Genomic DNA, 14,424 nt, shown 5'->3' with positions numbered 1-14,424 from the left:
CAAGGGCTACCAAGTTTGTTCAAATAAATGACCTTGACCTTCATTCAAGGTCACATTGGGCAAATAGGCTGTAATCTTCAAACAACATCTTATCAATAACCAAGAGGCCCAGGGACTTGATATTGGGCCTGTAGCATGCTGGGATAAAGGGCTACCAAGTTTGTTCAAATAAATGACCTTCATTCAAGGTCACATGGGTGAAATAGGCTATAATCTTCAAACAACTTCTTCGCAATAACCAAGAGGCCCAGGGACTTGATATTGGGCTTTAAGCATGCTGAGGTGAAGGGCTACCAAGTTTGTTCAAATGAATGACCTTGACCTACATTCAAGGTCACAGGGGTGAAATCGGCTTAAATCTGTAAATAATAATTTTGCGATAGCCAAGAGCCTTTGAGACCTGATATTAGGCCAATAGAATGCTGAAATAAAGGACTAGAAAATTTATTAATATGAATAAACCTAGCCTACTCTGATATTTGAATAAAGAAGTAATCAGCATAGTATCTGTAGAAATGACCTCAACCAACTTCAAAGTTGCTGTAGAGCCAGGTGAGCGATACAGGCCCATTGGGCCTCTTGTATTTATTTTTTGCAGTTTCTTTTGGTTCATATATGATGAAGTTAAACTATATATGCATGTATGAAAAATTTCAAGACTTCAAATAAAGTGCTATGACACGAAAAATGTATATATTTGAGACGTCTGGTGGTAGCCTGTTATCAAAAATTCATCGCAGAGTTCCAAGTGCGAGAAGGGTTGGGAACCAGTATACTCGGTACAAGAACCGTACTGACATTCTTTTCAAAATACCGGTATTTGCAAGAATAAAAACATTAAAATCTGACGTAAAAAACTCGACAAAACAGTAATTTTGTTCAGTTGTTTCCTAAAATGATGTCGCAACTTTACCGCTATTTTCTATGTAAACATCTATCCTAGCTTTACTTGTAGTTTCGTATCCATATGTCTCATTTTTGTTGTGTGTGTTGAAAAGTCGAAATAAGAAATCAATAACTTACAAAAGATTTAATTGTCTCTTTAGATGTCATATTTCTGTATCAAAATATGTAATTAAATCAACGATCACATGATCTGTCTGTTCACGTCTGATCACATGATCAATCGGTCAAAATGGGAGCGCCTTTTGGAAACGGGCTTCATCCGAAACTCTGTAGTGTGATGTTTGTCACTAGAGTATTTATCAACACGAATTAAAGGCAAGTTGCTTAAAAGTTGTTAAACTGTTTGTTCACATGTTTACCTTATTTTTTCTTTAATTACTTAGGACTAAACTTTGTTTACGATTAACGTTAGTGATTCAGAACCTGATCAGATTGCTTCATTAGAACGAAGTCATACCCTTCCTGCACTGCTCTGAGACAGACATATTGTCGTCCAGATATACGTTATCTCAGCTAGTATTTCATAAAAAAACATGTTTCATAGGTCAGTGATAGTATGCTGAAATCCGATCGTTTATCTTATAAAGCTAACAAAACTATCATATCTGTTAGTCGAAGTGGTCATTCCGACATTCGTGATGTTTACTGCACTCTTCCCTCACAAAGAATATACAGAATTTTTGGAATAATATTAACTGCAGTTGGTTAAAGTATTAATAATAAAGACTCATGCCATAGACATCTACATTCAGTTCTTATAACTTACAAATTGGAATATTTTCAAATCTAAATGGTCCATCATTAGGGAGTACCCCAACTGGAAAGGCATTTCATGATAATTTTTACAACTGCTAATTTAACCAGCTTGTCTTAATCCTCAGCTATAAATGTAACCTTTTCAAATTATTTTATGTAATGTACACAAAGCTGTAAAAATTTTGTGTTATATTGATAAATAGTCCGAGTTTTCTATGGCCCTGTCACCATGTCTGGTGTAGGGCCGGAGCGCGCTATTATATGAAAACATGGAATTATATCCGACACCGTTTAGTGTCGCTAGGAATTTGGTGCAAATACAATAAAATCAGATGTGACATAACACCTACCTTACATACAGTATATGGATAAATCATATATTTATTTACCCAAGATCACCCATTTAGTCCCATCTAGGTGTTCTATTTCGTCCGTATAAATTTATAAACAATGAATTATTGAATTTGATATAATTCACACAGGTTTTGGGAAATGATACGCTTAGTTTTCTTAATTTAAACTATGCAAGAAGAAAAACACAATAAAGCATATGTGGTCTTTTCGGTCCATTGCGTTCCGATTCCGGTGGTGACAGGGCCAGAGTAAAATTGGGCTAGTTAATAAAATGAAAAATAATTTTAGATAATCAAAATGTTTACCAATTGCATACCATATACTATATTTTGAAGTACTTATATATATATATATATATCATTAATATCTTCAATGACTATTAATATTGCTGTGAAATTGTTTATATTAATTTGTAACCCTGGTATTAATACTAGCTGCAATATAGCCCTACCGTTCTGCTATAGAGATCTTCTCTTTAGCCAAATTGGTTGAGTGTAAGACTAGTAAGCTAGAGGACCGGCTTCGATCCCTAGCGGAGGCAGTGATTTAAATTTAATTAAGCATGCACTCTTTTTACAATATTTATCACAGGGGGCAGGGGAGGACCAACGTCACAAAAATGATTGTTAGATAAATAATCTGATGATGCTGGGCTAATAAATGGACAAAAATGTTTTAGCCAACTCTCGAAAACGTTTTAGAACATTTGAATTTATGTCGGAAGCTAACTCCTGTTATGTATGCAGACATTCAGCGTACAATGTGTATGTCAAAGGTATTGTTCAAAACTGTAAAACTTCTTACATTGTAGAGATGAAACACAAATATATATATATATATATGCACACACACATATATGCTGACAATGCTATTATAAGACAGTATGTACAGGATTAACAAAATATGACCCTTTGACAGGAGGCTCATAATACAAAAAACACAATATAGATCATCATAATTATAATTGTATAGCTCTATTTTTTCGTTGAAAGAACATTGTTTGTTTTTGGTATTTCCATTGTTCATATAATTCATACTCAAAAGTTGTAACTATCATCAGACTAGGTGCTGTCATGAATTCAACATATCAACAATTATATGTGTTCTTGTTATTTCTGTTTCTAATTGAATTACATGTATACTTAAGTGCACAGATTAATTCTTAAATGTGAAAATACATTGTAAATGTTTAATAAAAATTTAACCTGTCATGTTAAACAATATTAATAGAACCATATGAATAACAATACTATTCTAATACACAACCGTATAATTGACAGTTGTTTGTAGATCAGTATAATAATTAGTCTTTGATAATGCAATTCAATAGTACTAGTCTCTGTGAACTGGACAAGTGGAAGTTTGAAACTTAATTGGACAGTTAAGACAGTCATCAGGATGGTTAAAAGCATTATGTTCATCAGGATGGTTTAAACACCTAAGTATGAATGTTAACTACTAAAACGTAAATTTGTTTAGTAAGAAAAGTAGAAATGTTTAACTATTTAAGTGGAAGCTTGTTTAATCAATAAGTAGAAATGTTAAACAACCTTACTAAAAGTGTTAACTTTAAAGACTTAAGTGGATATGTTTAAATACTTGAAACTTCAATATGGTTAAAACCATTGTGTACATCACGACGGTTAAACCATTACACTGTGTGTCCATCAGGATTGAAAACCATTTCATCTAATTGGCTTTAAACTCTTGAGAAGAAACGTTTAGTACTTAAAACCTCACTCTTGAATGTATATATCACCAATCATGTTGATATCAGTTTAATCATTCTTCTTGCTTTATTTCAAATATCACCTTTTCATCTGATTAACGCCTCCCTCAGTACTTTCAGTACTTTGATTTTAATCTGTTGTCTGTCCCTGGTTATATCCCTGTCCTTGTCAGTAGTTGGATCTTGGCATCCACCACTGTATGAAAGGGTCTGTCCCCCATGGTGACTATATATTGTACAGGAGACTTTCGGAGCTAAAGATAGTTTAAGAGGTTGTATTTGTTTTATATTGAAAACAATAAATAACTTAATCACTTTATTAAATGAAGAATATAATATTCATACCATTAAATGCAGTAAGTTGTCTAGAATTTATACACTGTTTTATAATTCAATAGACACCGTAGTTTAGAAGCTGTGTAGCCTTTACGGAAATGTCCAATATATGGAAGTCTGTATTTCAAAGGTAACATTTATACTTAATACTGGTTTTATGTGATTTCTATATCAGTAGAAAATTGAAGAAGACCTTTTAGATACAAATTTTATATTGATTGTAAATAAAGAATGAAGTGTAGTGAGGGGCGATAACTCATTATGGAACGTAATGATAATACGAGCTAATTCGCCTATTTTGCCGGATATAATAGCGATTTGAGGACAGAAAAATTGACACATACAATTCGGTTGATACATTGAGCCATTGTAAAACTCGGCTCGATCTAGGTCTGCATGAGTGTATCTGGTATCCCTGTGGAAAATCGTTTTTGTGAGATATTTTGCGTCAAACATGCCAAAATCGACATTTTGACCGAGAGGTTCTGTTTAAATCGCCCTCAAAATTCAGAAAAAAATCCACAGAACTATACAACAGTCATACAAAGAGATAAATGTTTCCTGAAGAAAACAGTCTGTTTTGTTTTTCGATATCTTTAGCAGAACGGACACAAAATTGTTTTGAAAATGGCCTATTTTTTTCGACCTTCTCAGTATTTTTCCACTCGACTGGGGTAATTTCCTATAAATTAAGGCTGCCTGTTTTGATGACGCAAGACCGGGTGTTTCCTTTCCACTTAGCACGGTTGAACCGATAGACCGGGTCGGCATATATAGTTATAAGCATTAAAATCATTACGAATCAACTGGTTTTATATTTGTTTTGCGCGATTCATCTTGATGATGTCTTTCAAAGCCTGCATTATTAACATCAACTGGTCCATTAAAACTAAACGTATATAGTTTATACGGAATAGAAATTATAAACGCACTTGGTTTGGTCGTCTTGTCCGCATAAATAAAGGAAAACTATAGAATAACGCCATCCTGAACTCATAGGGTATGATCACTGAAATGATTCCCCGATGAGTTCCGGATGGAATAACACCGGGGACTTCACGCTGCTTACCCGTTCAACTCCAGGCTTTAGCTGCATTCTAAGTGAGTTGTATTACATTTTCCCGTCAGGACCAGGACTTTTTAATATTATACTATATTAAAAGTGACATTGGAGGTTACAGTTGTTCTATTATGACCATACTTAATGCTTTCCAGTATCAGTATTCATCGTCAACCCAGACCAGCGTTCAATTCTTTTCGATAACAAATTTAATGTTAAACTTGTACGGAATCGTAGGCTTCCAGTAGGCCTAGTGTAAATGTTAAGTGCTTATTAACGTTTTTGAGACAGGTGACGTTTAAATATGTGATATTTAATTTCTTAACTGTTTGTTTGTTTGATGGAATTACTGTGTCGTTAGTTGATGCTTTGATGTCTTGATCAGCTGATATTTGTTTATGTTGAGGAGCAACGACGTTTCGAGAATCATATCTCGTAGAATATTAGCTTACGATGACACGAACTTTCAAGGAACTACTGTGCATCTACTTAGGTACACACTAGCAGTATATTGAACAATTCTTTTTCAGTAATAGAATTTTTTTTTAAAATTTTTAATGAAATATTTATATTCTAATGCTTTAATTTTGAAATTAAAGTCTCTGACCTGCCCTTTATAATTAAGTTTATTGGAATGGTCCCTAGGACAGTGTAAAATTATATCATCTTTTGCATTAATAAATAAATGGGGAAAAAAAATCAAATATAGTTAAACCCTTCACTTTTATGCACCAAAGAAAACTGTTATGCACCAAAGAAAACAATATGCAAGAAAGCAGTTCTGATGAATTTAAGCTAAAATATTGTCAATTATTATGTTGCATTAAGTAAAATTATGTTGCTTTTGGCAGAGACATGTTTATATATATACAATATATCTTATATGTCTCTGCTTTGGGTGTGTAAGAAGATGCCATGTATTTTTTTTATCTTTTGAAATTAAATTAATTTCAACTTATTACAAAATAGGTATGAGATGGAAAATTATTTGCCAAAATCAAAGAGCTACCAGGTTTTAGCTATCACAATTAAATTTTACAAAATAGCTGACTTTGGAATTAATTGAATAAGTAAATTTTCAGATATCTATAAGTTGCTTTATTATCAATTCCACATCAACATATATCAGCTCTTTGCTAACATGTGCCAAAGAAAACCATGTGCGAGAAACCTGTAAGTGTTCTGACAAATTTTACTAAAATTATGTCAATTTTTATATCACATTGAGTTAATTAACTACTTTATCTTTTGAATTTTTAATCTGTTTCAACTTATTTCAAAGGGTATTATAGAAAACTACAAAATTAAAGAATTACCAATATTTTATTATCACTATTTTACAAAATAGTTTTTCTCCAAAATTTCATCTGCACACAGGTTGCAATAAGTAAATTTTGAAATGTCATATTTCAACCTTTCGCTTACATATACCAAAGAAAACAATGTGCAAGAAACCAATTCTGACAAATTTATACTTAAGTTTTTTTTTAACTATTATGTATTTATTGTGCTGCATAATGTTAGGGATACATTTGTAGTTTTTTTTTTTATATATCTTTTGAATTTAAAACTTTACTTGTATAAAGATATTATAGAAAATTATTCGACAAATTCAAACAATGACCATAATTTTAATGATAACCATTCTACAAAATAGTCTTCTTGATAATGTCATCTCCACACAAGTAAAATACTGTAATACAGGGACTAATGAACATGTAAACAGTTTAAATGTCTCTTTTTTTTTTTAGGCCAACGCCACCATATGCATAATTATTTATTATTGAGGAGCCGCGGTGGTCGAGATATGTCATTACACTATCACTAGCCCTCCACCTCTGGGTTGCTAGTTCGAAACCTACGTAGGGAAGTTAACTGGTTCTGATCATAGGCCGGTAATGTTTCTCCTGGTACTCTGGCTTTTCTCCACCTCTTAACCTGGCATGTCCTTAAATGACCTTGGTTGTTGATAGGATATTAAACCAAGTACACCAAGTTGATTAATATTATATTTATAGAAGAAGTATAGAAAAGTTTGAACAGTTATCCTGCAGAAGAAAAGGGAAGCTGACAATCAGGCCGGTATGTGCTGTTGTAGTTGTGTCTTTGGGCAAGACCACTTTATCCTTATTGATCTGGATGATTTTTACCTCAAATGATGCATGACATTTTAAAAACTTAGAATACTGCAAGTGCATTTGTTCCTGAGCTGAACTTAGTTTGGTTTGTTTGCTGGTTTTATCACCACACATATGGTTTAGTCATGCAAGATCATTTTGAGACTTGGTCTCCTTGTAGTACTTGGTGACTACCTCATTGAACAACACACTAGAACCCTGATTTTGACATCATATTATATAATATGCATGACATTTCTTAATCTTTGATTGCATATGTCACTATTTATGGATTAGAATACCCCGAGTACATCTGTTACTAAGCTGAACATAGGTTTTTTTTAATTGTTTGTTTGTTCACCACAGTTCAGTCAGGATCGTTTTGAGGCTGGGTCTCCTTGTAGTAGTTGGTGACTACCTCATTTAACAACAGACAAAATGCCCTGAACTTATGCTTGGATAGATGCCAATTGATGTCTCATAATCAATTAAAGTGTCATATTCCAGAAAAAACTGTAGAATTTAGAGAATTATTATTATATAGGAGGTACCAGTTATATATCACTGTATCGGAGGTATATACATAATGTATTGGTATAAGAGGTGACTACCTCATTGAACAACACACCAGAGACCCTGAACTTATGCTTGGATAGATGTAAATTGATATCTCATAATCAATTAAAGTGTCATATTCCAAAAACCTGTAGAACGTGTGAGAATTATTGCACTGGTAACCTCCATAACTTTCAATTTCCTCACGCCAGTATGAATTTTTAAACTTAGATGAATGTCGCGTGTGTCAATTAAGTGCAAATGAGGAAATTTAGTGGAAGTGAGGAAAATCAGTGCAAGTGAAGGTATTAATGCTAAAGGAAGGGAATTTATTTGTATTTATCTGTCTTTCATGCTCAAATAGAGTTATCGCCCCTCACTACACTTCATTCTTTCTGTGACACTCCTTTAGGTGTCACCCCACTAGTAGTGAAGTTTGTTTGGTATGACAAATGAAACTAGTGTTAATAATAGTAATACAAACTGGTTGTGTCAAGCAATATCCAGAGATCCCTATAAGAAATATATATACAGGGTGTCCTCTGTGACGGACAGGCTGAAGTTATAAAGTAAGGCTAATTAAGAGCCCAAAATAAGGATCTTCAATATATATGTGATTCTCTCTTAAATTCAGTTCAACCTTCTAAGATTCCAATCTTTTGGATACTAAAATTACTATTTAGTATTATATTTATATTCAGACTCAGGTTCAGAGTCAGACTAAACAGTATAAGAAGTTCCCAGTATGGATGATGTACATGTGTATAAGTGTGATTCAGATCTGTTTGAGAACTTAATGTACATTGACTTGGATATTCATGTTTAATTACAATAAAACATGAGGAATGGCGATATTGAACTGGTGTGATAAGTTGGTGACAAAACATATATTTCTTGATACATATGGCGACACCATCGTGATGCACCATTACGTAATTGTTATGACTGACAACAACAGCCAGTCATAGTTTTATAACCCACAAAAACCAGGATAGGTCAATATCTGCTATTACACTGAGGTAATGTAGAGACCAAATATTGGGCCATGAATATATATTTAAAAAAATGGTCGGGTGGGTCTACAGAAATGTCTCCTCAAACACTGGTCGGGTGGGTCAACACTCAACAGAAATGTCTCCACCAACAAAGGTCGGATGGGTCTACAGAAATGTCGCCTCCAGCAGTCAAATGTCGTGTTAATATGTTTCAGGCAGTAGTCAAGGCATTGATGTGATTTGAAAGAGTATTGAGAAGTTTGGTAGATTCTTATTTGAGATTAAAAAAAAAAATGCAGAAGTGAAAAGGTTGAAATTCTGGTGACCTAATTAAGTAAATTTTGTCTAACAGGTGAAACTACCAATGTGGCATGGACAAATTAATCGACTTTGTAATTGGAGCAGTCTAACTTCCAAGAGGATTTTCTAAGATTGAAAAGGATGTAATTCAAAGATCAAGTTAATACAACACAAGGTAAGAGTCTTGTTAGCTCGTCTGCTGGAAGAGCAAGGGAGTTTATGCCGTTGTACCTTGTCAACTTTTTCCTTTTCCTTTATATAACTTCTTCTCAATAACAGTGAGGCATGCCAGGATTAAGGGCTACCAAGTTTGTTTAAATGAATGACCATGACCTTTATTCAAGGTGACATGGGTCAAATAGGCTAAAATCTTAGACTTAGAAGTATCCCTGAGGCCCAGGGAGTTGATATTAGATGTGTAGTTTTTTCAAATGAATGACCTCGACCTACGTACATTCAAGCTGGTCACAGGTTCAAAAAAGGCTAAACGATTCAAACAACTTCTCAAAAATCAAGAGGTCTAGGGAGTTGATATTGGGTCTGTAGAATGTTTCGGTGAAAGGCTACCAAGTTTGTTCAATACACATAGTTCTGTTAATAATGCATCATCCTTGCTTCATCTTTTGTAATACAGTACAAATAGTATACAGAAAGAGTAAACTATTGGTTTATTTATGATATATATAGCGCTTATTAGTTATCCACTGTACAAGTGAATCATATCATCAGTAAAAAGTACATATATGTGTGTAATATAAATGCATTATTTTTAACTTTTTAAAGTTTTTGTAGTCATATCACCTAATATCTACCTGTATTTACCTTATTAGGGCCCCGCATCGAGAGATGCGGGTGCCCTATAGTAATCAGGTTGTCTGTCTGTCTGTCCGTCCGTCCGTCCGTCCGTCCGTCCGTTTTTTTCTTCTGCACAAAAATGATTGAAGGAGATGAAGGATTTGTATCAAATTGGAACTGATGATTCCTCATGCATCCTAGATCAGATGTGTAAATCGGATTCAAAATGGCTGTTAGGCGGCCATATTGGATTTTAACATTAACATGAAAATACTGGATTTTTGTTGTTTTTAACTGTTCACTATTCGATTATGCAAAGTTGTCAAGAAATAAACCAAGAGTTAACTGACAGAATGATCAAACTCATAGTTCAAGGTCACAAGTTCAAAGGTCAACGGTCAAGGTCATCCTGGGTCGGCTTCAAAATGCCAGGTAATCGACCCTTTTGGATTTTAGCAGTCAAAACAATTTTGACATTTTCTTATCAATGAATGATCTTGTTCTCAATTGGAAACTTTGATTGCTTCAACAATTTAAATTCGTTTGAAGGATTTAAAAGGTCTAAAATTGTCATTTACTTTTTTTTTTTAGAAAAGGAATGTAGTCCTATCATTATTCAAAAGGCTTTATTCAGCACAAATCATCTAATAACATGAAATGTTTGTGCTTACTTAGTTTTCCGACGTGATATCACCATCAACTGCTCCTATACTAATAACCTAAGTTGAATATAATATTATATAACTTATTGTAGTTTGTACTAATAACCTGGTTAATTATATAAATTTCCCATTGAAGTTTGTACTTATAACCTGGTTAATCTTATAACCTGATTGATTTTAATTTGTAGCAATAACCAGGTTAACTGTAATTTTGTTTAATAAATAACCTGGTTTATTAGGGCCCCGCATCGAAGATGTGGTGCCCTATAGTAATCAGGTTGTCTGTCTGTCTGTCCGTCCGTCTGTCCGTTTTTTTCTTTTGCGCCAAATTATTGACAAGAGTTGAAGGATTTCGGTGAAAATTGGTACCACTTACAAAACCGTCTGTTGCCATGGTAACAAATGGAGGTTTCTGATTGGTTGAAATTTCTATATTGTTCGATTTCGGTGAAAATTGGTACATAGTGGTTTTTAGGGAAGCCAAACACAATGGTACCACTTATGAAACCGTCTGTTGCCATGGTAACAAATGGAGGTTTCTGATTGGTTGAAATTATTGGGAATTTTCGAGTTTATTTTGGGAAAAAATCAGGCTAAAACGCATTGAGAATGGGGTCGTTTGGCGCACCCAGTTATATAGGCAGGAAAACCACTGACAATAATTATTACATTTACCCTAGAAGGGTCAGACACATAGCGGGGCCCTTTCTGACGTGTCAGTGTTCTAGTTTACCTGGATTTTGCAATAAATGAATGAGAGAGATAATTACCTTCTGTGTTTACTTAATAATTAGACCCCTGTGTAAACAAATCTTGTTTCTCCCAAAAAATTTTTACCTAGATTTTCAGTTTTGGGAGAAACAGGATTAAACCGGTGAACTTACCCCTGATCGTGTGACCATGCATACCTAATACTATTTGAATCAATATAGACTAAAAGTAAATCTGAACAGAGGTAAACATTGTATATTTCACACCTGATTACATTTCATACCTCAGCGGGATATGCGAAGAAAATAAAATGGGGGAACTGGATAAATCCCGAGTGTTCCGAGTGCAATTGTATCGAGAATTCCGAAAGGAATTTTCCGATTGTGAACCAGGAAAATACATTTCTTAAAAGTAGTTTAGGGCGAAATTAAAACGGGGCAAATATCTTTTGTGTTGCTCAAGGGTGAAAATAACCTGGGGTGAAAAATACCAGGTATACAGTATTGATTTTGTATAATTTTACTAATAAACACTTTGTTAAGATATTAATGAAGCAAAGTTGTTCATAATGAAACAAGAAGCCAACTGGCCAAATGTTAAGGTCATGGTGTAGATTTCAAGGTCACTGGATCAGAGGCCAAGGTCACTATTTATGATATCACTGATGAACATTTTGTTATGAGATTATGAATCAAAGTGGGTTTGAATTTAAACAAGGAGTCCTCTTACCAAATGTCAGGTGACTGGATCGTGAGACAAGGTCCACTTTTGTATCTTTTCATTGCTTAACATTTTGTTAAGACCTTAGGAAGCAAATATGGTTTGAATTAAACAAGTAATCAACTGTCCAAAGATCAAGGTCACTGGGTCAGAAGTAAAGGACATTTGGTTGAAAAGGTCAAGGACAAAGTAGATCTCTGAATTCTCTGATTCTTAATTAGTGGGAGATATATTTATGATAAAGATAAATCAAATCGAATTAAACAAAAGAATTTTATACAAACTTTATCTATTTCTGCCCCATAGATATGGAGGAGGGTATGTATGATGTATATTCTGTTCACTTACCACATGCTGAGACCCTTGCTGACCTATCAGTGTTCTAGCTTTACTTTTAGTTTGATCAAGAAAACAAAAAAGCTGACATGCACTTTTAAAGATTTGTATGATAATTTCTAGCTAATTCACAAAAAAATCTTCCTATGTAGGTTCCCCTTGTCTCAAACTTCCTATGTAGGTTCCCCTTGTCTCAAACTTCATATGTAGGTTCCCCTTGTCTCAAACTTCCTATGTAGGATCCCCTTGTCACAGACTTCCTATGTAGATTCCCCTTGTCTCAAACTTCCTATGTAGGTCCCCCTTGTCTCAAACTTCATATGTAGGTTCCCCTTGTCTCAAACTTCCTAAGTTGGTCCCCCTTGTCTCAAACTTCCTAAGTAGGTTCCCCTTGTCTCAAACTTCCTATGTAGGTCCCCCTTGTCTCAAACTTCCTATGTAGGTCCCCCCTTGTCTCAAACTTCATATGTAGATTCCCCTTGTCTCAAACTTCATATGTAGGTTCCCCTTGTCTCAAACTTCATATGTAGGTTCCCCTTGTCTCAAACGTCATATGTAGGTTCCCCTTGTCTCAAACTTCATATGTAGATTCCCCTTGTCTCAAACTTCATATGTAGGTTCCCCTTGTCTCAAACTTCCTATGTAGGTCCCCCCTTGTCTCAAACTTCATATGTAGATTCCCCTTGTCTCAAACTTCATATGTAGGTTCCCCTTGTCTCAAACTTCATATGTAGGTTCCCCTTGTCTCAAACGTCATATGTAGGTTCCCCTTGTCTCAAACTTCATATGTAGATTCCCCTTGTCTCAAACTTCATATGTAGGTTCCCCTTGTCTCAAACTTCCTAAGTAGGTTCCCCTTGTCTCAAACTTCATATGTAGGTTCCCCTTGTCTCAAACTTCATATGTAGGTTCCCCTTGTCTCAAACTTCATATGTAGATTCCCCTTGTCTCAAACTTCATATGTAGGTTCCCCTTGTCTCAAACGTCATATGTAGGTTCCCCTTGTCTCAAACTTCATATGTAGGTCCCCCTTGTCTCAAACTTCCTATGTAGGTTCCTCTTGTCTCAAACTTCATATGTAGGTTCCCCTTGTCTCAAACGTCATATTAAGTTTTCTCTTGATCCCTTGTTGTGCCCATTTGATTTTGAGTCTTACTTACCTAGAAAACAAAATGAATGACAGAAGTTAAGCTTTGATATTTTTGATTCGCAGAAAATTCATCTCGAATGTTTCTCTCAGATTTAATATGTCTCCTTGTTATCAGATCAATCACCGGGTAAGGAGAGAAAAGAGCATGCATAGAACAAATAAAGATCATTAATTGTGGGCCAAGATCCCTCTTGGATCTCTTGTTGGTAAAAAAACATTCTAAAAAATTTGGTAAGAAAGTTTTTTAAACCTGTTAAAAGTTGATTTTGCATGAACCATTAATGAGAGTTTTAATTACATTGATTATGTTCATACTATTTTTCAGATTTGTAAGAAAATGGCTGCATCCTCATTAGACAATAGGGGAAAGGCCACAGAGATCCATAATGAACTGGTTTATCATTTGGATCAACATCTTGAGCCACAAGATTTCATACGACTGAAAGAGCTTTTTAGGAATCATCCTCTTACTACTGCAGACTTAAATGGCATTCAGGATGTTAATGACCTATTTGAACTTCTTACCAACTATACGAAAATAGATTTGGGAAGCTACGAAACAATTATATCAAAGTTGAAGGTTATTAATCGTCAACAGGCTAGATATGTGGAGGAACAACAAAGACAAATTCAGAAAATCCTGGATGGAGGTAAGAATAATGTACATACATATATAGTTATACCTTTGTATCATACAGATCTTATTAGCTCACCTGGTTCCAAGGTGAGCTTACATATGTACTACCTGATATAGACAGCGTTATACTACCTGATATAGACAGTGTTATACTACCTGATACAGACAGTGTTATACTACCTGATATAGACAGCGTTATACTACCTGATACAGACAGTGTTATACTACCTGATACAGACAGTGTTATACTACCTGATACAGACAGTGTTATACTACCTGATATAGACAGTGTTATACTACCTGAT

At 34.5% G+C, this 14,424-nt stretch overlaps 1 long non-coding RNA gene across 1 annotated transcript in view; it reads left to right on the top strand.

Moving 5' to 3' along the window:
• Positions 1-14,132, top strand: part of LOC117317356 — a 31,869-nt gene extending 17,737 nt beyond the window's left edge. Inside the window, exons 2-3 of the long non-coding RNA XR_004530182.1 lie at positions 9,161-9,283; positions 13,808-14,132. This is a non-coding gene — a long non-coding RNA (uncharacterized LOC117317356). The remainder of the gene's footprint in view (positions 1-9,160; positions 9,284-13,807) is intronic.
• The last annotated feature ends 292 nt before the right edge of the window (positions 14,133-14,424 follow it).

This window comes from Pecten maximus, chromosome 19, assembly GCF_902652985.1.
Source record: "Pecten maximus chromosome 19, xPecMax1.1, whole genome shotgun sequence".
Taxonomy (NCBI): domain Eukaryota; kingdom Metazoa; phylum Mollusca; class Bivalvia; order Pectinida; family Pectinidae; genus Pecten; species Pecten maximus.
Note: the sequence above shows the minus strand (reverse complement) of the source record. Positions and strands in the feature narration are given on the sequence as shown.